Source organism: Diaphorina citri, unplaced genomic scaffold, assembly GCF_000475195.1.
Source record: "Diaphorina citri unplaced genomic scaffold, Diaci psyllid genome assembly version 1.1 scaffold1895, whole genome shotgun sequence".
In the NCBI taxonomy this organism is placed as follows: Eukaryota; Metazoa; Arthropoda; class Insecta; order Hemiptera; family Psyllidae; genus Diaphorina; species Diaphorina citri.
Genome location: NW_007379321.1, coordinates 40,664 through 53,790, shown reverse-complemented (window position 1 = coordinate 53,790; position 13,127 = coordinate 40,664). Strand labels below are relative to the sequence as shown.

At 41.2% G+C, this 13,127-nt stretch overlaps 1 pseudogene; it reads right to left on the bottom strand.

Annotated features, from left to right (window-relative positions):
• Positions 1-2,086: 2,086 nt before the first annotated feature.
• On the bottom strand, positions 2,087-3,689 carry LOC103517575 (annotated as a pseudogene).
• Positions 3,690-13,127: the final 9,438 nt, after the last annotated feature.

Genomic DNA, 13,127 nt, shown 5'->3' with positions numbered 1-13,127 from the left:
CTTATTACGACAGATGTTCTTGTACCATAGTATAATGTATGTAAAAACGGGGTGAATAGAAACGAAACTTCATGACAATGATTACATCATACTTTTTAGGGCTGTTCAAAAATGGCCACACCTGTGCACATCGGGCGTTTATCACTACAATATATTTTTTCAGTGAAAAAAGTAAAACATATTTTTTTTATATTTTTTACACAAAAAGAGCTTTATTGTCAATGAAAAACACTATATCACAGAAAAAAAAAATAAACAAACATTTTGTTTTTAGGGTAACAAAAGAAGGAACAAGAGGTAGGACTTTACTGTTATAACTCCTTCAATTGTATAAATAAATAGAACAAACCAAAAGTAAGAACAAATCTGACAAAGCTTTACCAAGATATTCTCGGCCGAGCTTGGTCAAGCTTGTTCCTCTTTGGTCACCCTAAAGAAAAATAATCAGATTCGATTTTGATTGGTCGAATCTGAATCACATCCTATTGGTGCAATTATATTTACAGTAATCGCTTTCTTGATCCGATTGAAGATCACACAAGCGATTTTTCGCAGTTTTCCTATAGTCATTGTTGCACAATATAGATTTAGTGTTGATATATTCTTGGTAGCTTGCTACACCTATGATACACCTAACACGCTAATTCATGATTTCTCGCACAATCTTTGTATTTGACCGAGCACAAGAATATCCAACTATTAGTTTCATCATCATTATCAACCATTTGTGTTCCATTGTTGGACGAAGGTCTCCTCCATTTGTTTCCATACATGTCTTTCCTTTGCTTTGCCACCTGATTCCAGCCTGCAGTCCTAACAATCTCATCTCTCCATCTTGTGTTTGGCTGTCTCTTTGGTCTTACTTCGTTTCTAGGAGTAGTCTAACTATTAGTTTACAGGAGGTAATATACAAGAGCATGTCCTTAGGGCTCTGGGTTCTGGCTCACAGCAGTTCACACAATATTATTATTCTTAGAGCCCACATTGGGATGGCTGTAAATCAGCAGAAGGGGCAGATGGCTGTAAATCAGCAGAAGGCTCAGGAACTACAGATTCCTGAAAAATCACATACAAAAAAAAACAAATAGTGTAAATATTGTGTATGTACCAAGACCCGATGTACACTTGTGTGCACAAAGTTTGAAGGGATTTTCCTGTGACAAAGAAATGAAAAAAATACTAACAAAATGTTAAAACTTGATGATAAACACTCCAAATACACAATTTAATAATTGACTGGTGAAATCTAATAGTGGTAATTAAGAAAATCAGAAAAACTTACCTTGTCATTCAAGACACCCGACTCTGCCCTCTTCTTTCACCAAAATCTCAGCAACAAGAGAAAATTTCAAAATGTAAACAAAACTACAAGATTGTCAAGAGTGCACTCTAGTGAGTAAAATCAAAACGTTTTTATTAGTTATTTTTTCTCTATGCTAATTTAAGCGCCAAAGTTTAAATTTCAAAATAGCACAGGTGTGTACATTGGGTGTCTAGCACTACAAACTTGATATGGAGGCTGGGCTTCTAGCTATACAGCCTTGAAGTACACACATGTGCACATCGGCTGTCTAGCACTACAGAGCACTTTTTACTTTCGGGCGTGAGGAGGCTAGCTATACAGCCTTGAAGTACACACGTGTGCACATCGGCTGTCTAGCACTACAGAGCACTTTTTACTTTCGGGCGTGAGGAGGTTACCACATTCAGAGAAAACCTTCCAATATGATTGACAACATAAGTAATGATGAGCCTTGACTTCTTCATGATGTTCTAACTGTAAAATTTGTCAAAAATATTGTAGTTATAACCGGTAACGTTGTAGCTGTATTCGCTAATATTATAATGTTCCAATTTTTGCCATAGATGCTTATCTTGGACAATCACAGGAAGAGAGCTAAAGTCTATACTGCGTACAATCTACATAGAATCTAGAGGTAGAGTTTGGAATTTTCACACATCATGCTAGATAATGTGAGTGAGTGAATGAGTGAGAGAGAGAGAGGGGTAAACACCCCCCAAAGAATCCATTTTTGCAATAAAAAATTGAAAATTTTGCCGCCAAGTGCGCTAAAAAGAGGTGGTATTATATATACCATCCCACATTGGACGGCCGACTACCGGCAGAAGTGTTGGACTTGGTTGACTTCCTGCTCGCAGATCCTGTCCGTCGCGCCTTTTTCTTCTTCTTCACCCCACTCAGCTCATCCTGAATCTGCTGCAGGGATTTGTTCTTCGTCTCCGGCACCACAAAGTAGACGAAGAACGTCCCGATGATGCAGTAGACAGCGAATGTTCCAAACGCAACACCGGTGCCGAACGCTCGCTCAACGTCATCGAACGTTTTCACAACTACGAATTCGATGAGAGACCCTAAGATGCAGATTACACCGAGGGCGAGGCCTTTGACATCGGGTGTGAAGCGGTGCCGAACGCTCGCTCAACGTCATCGAACGTTTTCACAACTACGAATTCGATGAGAGACCCTAAGATGCAGATTACACCGAGGGCCAGGCCTTTGACATCGGGTGTGAACAGTTCTCCCATCATAACGCCAGGGATCGGGCCAAACCCGACGCTGAACACGATGATGTATATCGCTAGACTGGCCACAGGCAGAAGGCCGAGGCCGTCTACCAGCTTCTCATCTAGCTTGAGCAGGTAGAAGTAGTAACCGAGGGCGCCAATACAGATGGCCATGCAGATGTCTGAGATAAGCAGCAAAGGTCGACGGCCCGCCTTGTCTACCAGGAGAGACGAGAAGAAGGTCATGATGACTTGGATGAAACCGACAATGTTCTGACCATAGTTGGGCGAGATGATCTTCGAATTAGTCGCAATGAGGATCCGTTTCAGATAGAAGATGACGACGTTGATACCCGAGAAGGAAAGAAAGCAGAGGAGGCCTACGATGACGATGGTAGCTTTGACGGTAGCCTTGTTGGAGTAGATCTCGACCAGGGATTTCTTCTTCTGTGCCTGGATGTCTAATTCCTTCTGTAGCTCATCTAGTTCTCCGTGGATGTCGTAGTTTGGACCTGGAGAAGGAAGAGACAAAGGAGAGCGTTATTAGAGTGGGCTGTCTCCATTTGCCTGATTTCTTTTAAAATAAATCCCTACGTTATTCATAGAGGTCAGTTTCCATCTCAAGATGGCCATACGGCCTACCAGACACGTCTGTCATTTCAGATAGACTGGAACGAAGCAACTAAGCTCGTGGGACCTCACTATCATGTAAACCTGACAGGTACACCTGATCAGGTCTACCTGATAGTGTGTGTGTGTGCTCATTTTGTAGGTATCAGGTAGACCTGACTGGTGGACCTTTTCAGCCGTACCATGTCTGGTTTACTGATAGTGAGTGGATCGCCTTACGTATGCAATCCCATCTGGGTAACTGTATTCTTAGGACGTGGAATCTCCAGTATTTCTCTTACCTCTCAAAATGAGCAGCGACTTTTCCGCGTCCTTCCGCCTTTTCTTGCTCAGCAGATACACCGGGGTTTCCGGAGCCACTATGAGAAACACCAGAAGATTGAGTACCGGTATGACCAGACAGGAGAGACAGATAATCGTGTAATCCTCATATAGAGACCCGATGACATATGTGTACAGGATACCGGATACCACCATCAGTTGGATGTACGAACCAAGAGCACCTGTGGAGGGAGAAGAGAGTGGTCAGTATGGCTGAATGCTGAAATCATTATGGACTAACCTTGTGACAGCAGCCACTTTCTTGGACCTGGAAGATGAGTGACTTAACGTTGTCAATGACGTTAACAACAACAATAACTACTAAAATCCGCCAAAAAGTGGCCGAAAGATCGCCAACGGCGCCAACCGCAGTATCGATATAAACCAAAGATTTCGTGTTGTAGCCTTGTCATATTTAAAGACTACATACCAAATTTCACGTCTCTAGCTTTTACCGTTTTCGAGATACTCGTATTTTGTTTACAGAGACAGACACACGGACCAATGGTTGAAGCTTTGGATTTAGGCTTTAGGGACCTCAGAAACGTGTTTTGATGATAAAAACTGACCATCGAAAATTTTGACCGAATAGGTACATCACCCCCCTCGGTGCAGCTACACCGCTACAACAACAACAACAACAACAACAACAACAACAACAACAACAACAACAACAACAACAACAACAACAACAACAACAAGAGAGGAGACCGATTACCGAGAAGTTAAGTAACGTCGTGGGTGTTTGGTACATGGATTGTCCTCACAAAGAGACTTCATAACGTGGGCGAACAGAATTCCAGAGAAAAATGTAATAATTTTCTGTCCTTTTATGGAAGTCCGAAAAGTAAACAAGGTTTATAAGACGTAGGAATCAACCTTTTATTCATAATTTTTACCCAACTGCAACTGTTCCATTACACAAGTAGGTAGACCTTTGGCTAGAGGGGCTCCAAGACTTTTTGAACACTCTGTATAAAGCAACGCATGAACGGGAAACGTTTTCAAATAGTTCGTAAGAAATATCATAGAGCGCAGCGCTAGTATCATTTTCTACCGTTTTGTACCTATACCTACCAGACTGGAAAAGACGATCTAGTTAGCTTGGTTGGAGTTGGAGGGTAGCGTGTCTGCCTTGTAAGCGCTAGGCCGCGGGTTCTGTTCCCGCCCGTGGCGGATTTTATCCTGATGGGATAAGTTCGTTCTCGCCCGTGGCGGATTTTATCCTGATGGGATAAGTTCGTTCTCGTAACGGCTGGCTTTTTCCTATCCTGTCTTCTTTCTCTCTTCGATTTTGGGACGATAAGACCTTAGCAGTTACAGTTCCCTTTGTCAAACTTTTGAAAAAAAGAGGGCGTTCTTTTTTTTTTTAGAGGTTTGACAGAGGGAACTGTAACAACTAGGCAACTAGGGTCTTATCGTCCTGGTTACGGACGACATAGGTATGTTATTTCAACGTGTGGATGAACTGATATAAGTCTGTTATCGCCGTTATCACTGCCTTATCAATCATTTTCGAGGGGCCTCTTTATCGATCTGACATAGTTGGAAATATTGGAAACGGAAGGTGGGTGACACAATTCAATTGCTAAAGAAAGAAGCAAAGGTTGAGTGCGAAGGGCTAGGGGACTTTAAACAGAGAGTAGTTCAGCGTAGTCTGGTTGGGGGACAGAAGAGAGTAAGTCACCTAGGGAGTAGAGATGTGTAAAGAGCGAACGAGTGAGTAAAGAAAGAACTACGCTTTTCAATGGACTGATGCTCAGTCGATGAGTCATTGTCTGGCTGAGGGACTTTAATCAGGGCTTTAGTAGACCAGTGTAGTCTGGCTGGGGGAATTTACACAGGGAGTAGACCAGCTTAGTCTGGCTGGGTGACTTTAAACAGGGAGGATACCAGCCTGAAATTTCCCTTGCTAAAGAAATAGCAAAGGTTGAGTGCGAAGGGCATCCACTCGTACAATTTTAGTAGTCAAAACCGAATGTCAGCCCAAAGCAATCACCCTAGTTAGGGCTGATCGAGAGGCGGACGAAAAACGCCTACCCCGTCTGTACACGGCAATAGGCAAAGGAAAAGAAGAAGACGGTGGATATATATTTTCGTGTCCAGAAATTACACAAGCAACAAACAAGTTTAAATAACAGAAAAAATAAATCAAAGGGCAAACAGGCAACAAATTAACTAGGCTACCAGTAAAAAGATACACAATAACAATAAAATTATACCTAAGACGGTGAATGAAAATCTGATGGATGAAAATAGACGGTGGATGAAAATCTGATAATACTAATACAAATCGATGCCATCTTGAACTGAAGGGAAAAGTAAAGGATATTCGACTTTTCCCATGTCTGAATTGCTCCCTCTCTTTTCTCCTAATCGTTACCAAAGTCATACCCGGGTATCCTGAGATTCCTGAGCTACTAGCTACTTTGGTCTTTTCGTTCCATCAATCAATCAATCAATCAATAGGCGCTACAGCCCGGGGTGGGCCTTGGCCTCCTCAACAATGCGCCTCCATGTGATACGGTCCTTGACCTTGGTTCCCCAGCCGGTTACTCTCATTGTCCTCAAATCACCCAGCACCTGGTCCATCCATCGAAGTCTTGGTCTTCCTCTTTTCCTTGTAGCAAAGATCTTGGCATTTAAGATCTTTTTGGGCATTCTGGCGTCTTCCATCCTCTGAACGTGCCCAAACCAACGGAGTCTTTTTTTTACGGCTTTAAGTGGCAGGGTTCTCCTAGAGGAGCTCTTCCACCCAACCACTTTCCACACATACTCCTATTTAATATTTTTGTCCGTTAGACATCTTGAATCAAGTGATTTTACGTCGAATCATGGAGGACGTGGTTCATGGGCGTAACCAGGATTATGCCTAAGGGGGGGCCCGCTATTTTAGTTGAAGAAATATACCTACAGTATATTAGTAGCCAGTGTCTAGGTATATAAGGTTGAATGCATCAGTTTCCAACAGACCACTGAAGTTAAGCAACACTGAGCATGGATCGTACTTGGATGGGTGATTGATTATACGGGGCCCGCTATTTTAGTTGAAGAAATACCTACAGTATATTAGTAGCCAGTGTCTAGGTATATGAGGTTGAATGCATCAGTTTCCAGCAGACCACTGAAGTTAAGCAACACTGAGCATGGATCGTACTTGGATGGGTGATTACCTGGAAAAATTACCTACCTATACTTATGCAGTGAGAAATAATAATTTTATTGTGAGTCGTGAGTCAAGCCCAAATGACACAAAATCATGATTTCTATACCTACCTACCTACTTATTAAAAAAAAAGACAGAAAATGTCATTTTATCTAGTGTATGTTTCAATCTCTAGGGGGGGGGCCCGGGCCCCATGGGCAACCCCCTGGTTACGCCCATGGTCTTTTTACCAGGAACATGACAGAAAATGTCATTTTATCTAGTGTATGTTTCAATCTCTAGGGGGGGGGCCCGGGCCCCATGGGCAACCCCCTGGTTACGCCCATGACGTGGTTGCATTACTGCGACTTTGTTTGTATCTCGTTTGTAAAATTTGTACCTACTCGTTTCGATATTGCAAATATTTCAACGGGTTACTTTCTGGTGTTCTCGTGTTGACCCAGCACCTAAATGGGAAGTATTGTGTCTCGTAACCACTAGGCGAGGTTAACGCCTTAGGCGTTCTCTACCACCTAACCCTTAGAGCTCCATTATTATGTGGTCAAATTCTCAAATGAATGAGGATAAAATTCCATACCTCGGCTGGGATCGAACCCACGCCCTCCTGTTTACCAGGCGAGCGTCTTGACCACTACGCCACCGAGGCAGGTACAAAAGTCACTATTTCGCCACTATAGGACAAAGGTCTTTTCTTAGTTCTTCCACTGAATTCTGTCCTGTGCTTTATAATATCATGGTTAAGCCTTATAATTCCATACCTCGGCTGGGATCGAACCCACGCCCTCCTGTTTACCAGGCGAGCGTCTTGACCACTACGCCACCGAGGCAGGTACAAAGGTCACTATTTCGCCACTATAGGACAAAGGTCTTTTCTTAGTTCTTCCACTGAAATCTATCCTGTGCTTTATAATATCATGGTTAAGCCTTAACTACCTACTTGACCCGTCCAAAGGTCTTTTCTTCCGCTGAGGTCTGTGTGACTCATCCACCAGGTAGTTATGTAATACGACTTTTGTGACAAGCAGTTATGCTTGTCACAAATGTCGTTCCCCGCCTAATACACTACGCTATAATGTTTCATGACTTGACTTTTGGACTCGATAAACCAACCACCAGATTCAAAGTCCACCATGCTAACCACTACACGAAAGTCTTCGATGACTTCAGAAGGAAAATGCAAAGCTACCCAGAAAAATTCCGAAAAGTTTATCGTTTCCCTTGCTAAAGAAATAGCAAAGGTTGAGTGCGAAGGGCATCCACTCGTAAAAGTTTTGTAGCCAAAACCAAATGTCAGCCCAAAGCAATCGCCCTAGGGCTGATTGAGAGGCTGACGAAAAACGCCGACCCCGTCTGTACATGGGAAAAGGAGAAAGAAAAAGAAGAAGATAATAATTAGCTACCTAGTTATCTTTATTATTTTGCAATAACAAAAAAACTTCCTCAAACAAATCAACAAAAGCTGACGAACAACATGAAAATATACAATACATCCATAATCCAATATCAATACAGTTCATGGATTCAAGATGAACAATAAATAAATACCTAAATGGGTAAATAAATAAAAAAGATAAACAAAATAAGGTCGAGGTTTACCGGCACGGATTGAGTTCAATCGATTGACCCGCGGATTATAGGGAAATCCTCGTTTAATCCTAAGAGTTGATAAAGCCGGGCATAAGTTTATCTCGTCGCGTGGTTCGATAACCATGACCAAGATGTCAAGACTTCATAAAATTATTCTCAAAAACAAATTCCTAGGAAATAAAAAATATCTGTCCATAATAGGGAACAACTTGGAATTTTTCCATGGATAGACATTTAAAAGAAGATCTACATCGAATTATCGAAAGTACCCGGGAAAGGTCTTTTTAGTGTCTCATTCAAGATTCCCCCTCTCGAGCGTCATTTTTCTCCTTTACCATAAGCCAGATTTCTACAATTTGGGGCGGTAAAATCTTCGGAGCGAGGTCTGTCAGACGGTTGGAAGCTTTTTCCGCCATTCACGTTCCGACCCCCATGATTATGGCTTTAAGAGGGCAGGGTTCTCCTGGAGAAGCTCTTCCACCCAACCACTAATCTTTTCTTTCACTGTGGACCTTCAAGATAGTTTACCATCAGGGAGGTCTTATGCCCACCACGCTCAAACCGTCTGTCAGACCTAGATCTGGGTTTGACAGACAGTCGAAACTTGTGTGGTGGAAAAAGCTTCCGACTTCTGTCTTCAAAGGACCTGAGAGACTTGAGGCTGAGTGCGCCGCGTATTTCAAGCACATCAGAGCCGATAGAGCTTCGTCTCTACTGGGAATCGAACTCGGGACCTCCAGTCTGCAAGCCTAGTGTAATACTCGGATATAGAGGTTATTACCTCCTGTCCATAAATCTTGTCACTTTGTCTAGGTGGTTTCTCAAAACGTTAAGGTGTGTCCTCACATAGTGGACCGACAATTGATCAACGTCAAATGACACGTTCACACTGCCTCGACAACATAGATTTTTCTCGTCGATCGACGGCCGGTCGACTATGTTTGGACACACCTTTAGCCTCATAAATATTCACACTAATATCTTCCCACTTCTCTCCCCCACAGCCACCATCGGTAACTTCGCCGTAGGCACCATCTTGGCCTGGACCTCCCCTGTCCTTCCCCTCCTTCTCGAACCAGAAAACCCCCTCCCCCTCCAAGCTGCCCTCTCCAACACCACCTTCAACGAGTCCATCGAATTCACCAACGCCACCGCTTTCGTCAACTCTTCCACCGCGCTGAATCATCACTGGCTCACCATCACGAAGGACGAGGGGTCCTGGGTGGGGTCTCTCATCGCGATAGGCGCCTGCTTTGGCTCCGTCCCGGGCGGCAAGGCGGCAGATCTGTTTGGCCGCAAGCCGACCGTGGCGTTTCTGGCGGTTCCGACGTCCACAGTGAAAGAAAAGATTAGTGGTTGGGTGGAAGAGCTTCTCCAGGAGAACCCTGCCCTCTTAAAGCCATAATCATGGGGGGGGGAACAGTCATTCAGTCAAACATTATTATCCGCCCACTATAATAATAATAATAATATGATAATAATAATAATAGACTCTTGAGTGGAAGGCAACCACTAGGCGAGGTTAACGCCTTAGGCGTTCTCTACCACCTAACCCTCAGAGCTCCATTAACGAAACAGTTTCTGGTAATTTTCCTTTTTTTATTAGAATGACAGACGAGGGGTTATTGTTTGGCCAGACACTAGTTTGACTTCTGGCAATAAAATGAGACACTAAACTAAAACAAAATAAAGTCTAAATAAAATGAAAATATGAAAATAAATACAAGAATAACTAGATAAGTTTCAAAAGAAATTAGCACAGGAAAAAAGAGCTTTTTTACAGGACGAGTATTAGGCCAGTTAAACGGATGCTAATGCAGCGCTCTGTACTTTTTCAGCTTCAGAAAAAGAGACACTAAGTGTTTGCGAAAGAAAAAAATAACAACGTTGTAAGAATCATTATTGCTTCAAGACTGAAGAATTCGCAGAGAAAAATACGACTTTTTAAAAGAAAGGACGTTATTGATTGCTAAAAAGAAGAAAAAGCAACAATAAATTGATTGTATTACCTACATCCTATTTCTTCTTTTTAAAATGTCGTCGTATTGCTCGATAGCAAAAATATAATAATAAAATGACCATGATTTATCACACGAGAAAATTCAAACGGATTTTTTTTTTCTTTTTAAGAATGACAAATGACAAATAGGTATAGGTAAGTTACCTAACTGGCAATAGAGAATATGCAATGCATATTATGCATGTAGCATAACTTATAAAGATGTAGCCGAACCTATATTTCATATTTCATCTTCATTGGTATATTGTATATTGCATATATCCCGATAATTATTATCAATCTGTATTACAGTGGTGTGTGGTAAGCTTTTCAAAAGGGGGCGCTATAAAATCACATACATCAAGGCCGTATTTAGGAGGCCCCTCCCTCTCGGGCTTTATTGTTGCTCTTTTACGGTAGTCCGGACTACTGAAAATTTCGAGCATCAACTGCCCTGGTACATGACTGTTTGGACCCCCCTCCTGCCCCCTGTACAAAATCCTGTATACGGCCCTGACTCTTGCATATAGTATCCTGGTAATAATTATCAATCAACCTACACTGCAATTCAGAATGTCTGACCTTGAACCGTTCAGAATGACCTTGAATAAATTCCTCAGGATCATCTCCAGTAACTTCACCTTTATCAGCTATCGGCATGATCTTGGTATTATTATTGCCTATGCATGTTTGTAAGTAGTTTATAGTAGGTAGTATATTGCCTACAGTGCTAATTTATAACGGAAAAGCTGGCATCAATAATATGTATACCAATATAATAGATTAGATTAGTAGAAGAGTTCAAGGATTATTAGTAAGAGCACGAGGAGCTATAACGAAAGTCTTCGATGACTTCAGAAGGAAAATGCAAAGCTACCCAAAAAAAAAAATCCGAAAAGTTTATCGTTTCCCTTGCTAAAGAAATAGCAAAGGTTGAGTGCGAAGGGCATCCAATCGTAAAAGTTTTGTAGCCAAAACCAAATGTCAGCCCAGAGCAATCACCCTAGGGCTGATTGAGAGGCTGACGAAAAACGCCGACCCCGTCTGTACACGGGAAAAGGCGCAGAAAAAGAAGAAGATAATAATTAGCTAGTTTTCTTTATTATTTTGCAATGAGAAAAAAACTTCCTCGAACAAATCAACAAAAGCTGTGACAAACAATATGAAAATGTACAATACATCCATAATCCAATATCAATATATAGTTCATGGATTCAAGATGAACAATAAATAAATACCTAAATGGGTAAATAAATAAAAAAGATAAACAAAATAAGGTCGAGGTTTACCGTCACGGATTGAGTTCAATCGATTGACCCGCGGATTAAAGGGAAATCCTCGTTTAGGTAATCCAGAGTTGATAAAGCCCCTAAGGGTTGATAAAGCCTGGCATAAGTTTATCTCGTCGCGTGGTTCGATAACCATGACCAAGATGTCAAGACTTCATAAAATTATTTTCAAAAACAAATTCCTAGGAAACGAAAAAAATACTTGTCCATAGTAGAAAACGACGTCGCGACGACTTGAAATTTTTCCATGAATGGAAGAGAAGGCCTACATCGATCATCGAAAGATTGAAAGCGAAAGTACCCGGGAAAGGTCTTTTTTAGTGTCTCATTCCCCCTCAAAATTCCCCCTCTCGAGCGTCATTTTTCTCCTTTACCATAGGCCAGATTTCTACAATTTGGGGCGGTGAAATCTTCGGACCAAGGTCTGTCAGAGGGTCGAAAGCTTTTTCCGCCATTCACGTTCCGACTCTTGACGTTCGGGCGCCTCCCGGCAAGCTTGATTGAAATTTTTACTATCTAGTGTGACAGTAAAATGCAATCCCTTTACCTAACCCCATCCATATAAAAATAATGCAATCATGTTATAGGTACCTAATATACGCTCTCATATTTTTTTTATTAAATACGATCCAAGCATAAATAAATAGATATATTAGATAGATACTCTCACATCAATTAATTAATTACCGACCTATGTAGAGCACCGACTAGAATGATGTGTTAATTTGTCAGTTTGTCGAAAAGCTAATTATTCCATTACCACATCTCTATGTATGTATCTATGTATATTTCTAATATCTTTCACTTTTACATATCTATGTATGTATCAGTTTATCACATATGAATATCTATCTGACTCTCACATCAATTAATTAATTACCGACCTATGTAGAGCACCGACTAGAATGATGTGTTAATTTGTCAGTTTGTCGAAAAACTAATTATTCCATTACCACATCTCTATGTATGTATCTATGTATATTTCTATCTTTCACTTTTACATATCTATGTATGTATCAGTTTATCACATATGAATACCTATCTGGTATTTGGATGTTTCACTTGTATATTTATGTATGTATCACATGAGATCTGTATTTATACTACCCATCTATCAGCAATTTATCGGTGTGTTGAAACAGCATGTGACCAAAGTGAGGCGTACAGTGGCACTTGGATTCGCCAAAAATAAACGATAAAACCCTGAAGTTCAATTCTAAATGCAAAACAAGCAAAAATCGGTTTCCGACATTTCCAGAGGGAAAGGATTCCAGAACGATATTGAAAGAATATGTAGGTCCTACCTTAAAAGAAAAAGGTGTTTCAAAAATTGCACACAAAAACTAATGAAATCTCTCCCACAAAAACTCTTAGCTGTGTAGAAGTGTTAAAAGGTAGTCGCCAAGTAGGTATCTTATTCCCAAGAGAAAATCAAGAAATCTCGTTTGGGTTGTGCGTTATGCGTCTTGGTGACTTTTTTACAAAACTTTTTAGGTACCTACTTTCTATTTACAATAATTTTTCCTATAACTTCCATTGTTTTCTTCCATCACGTTTTCCAGAAAAGTGCCACCTGGGTTCTTTTTTTTTTTTTTTTTTAAGGGGAACC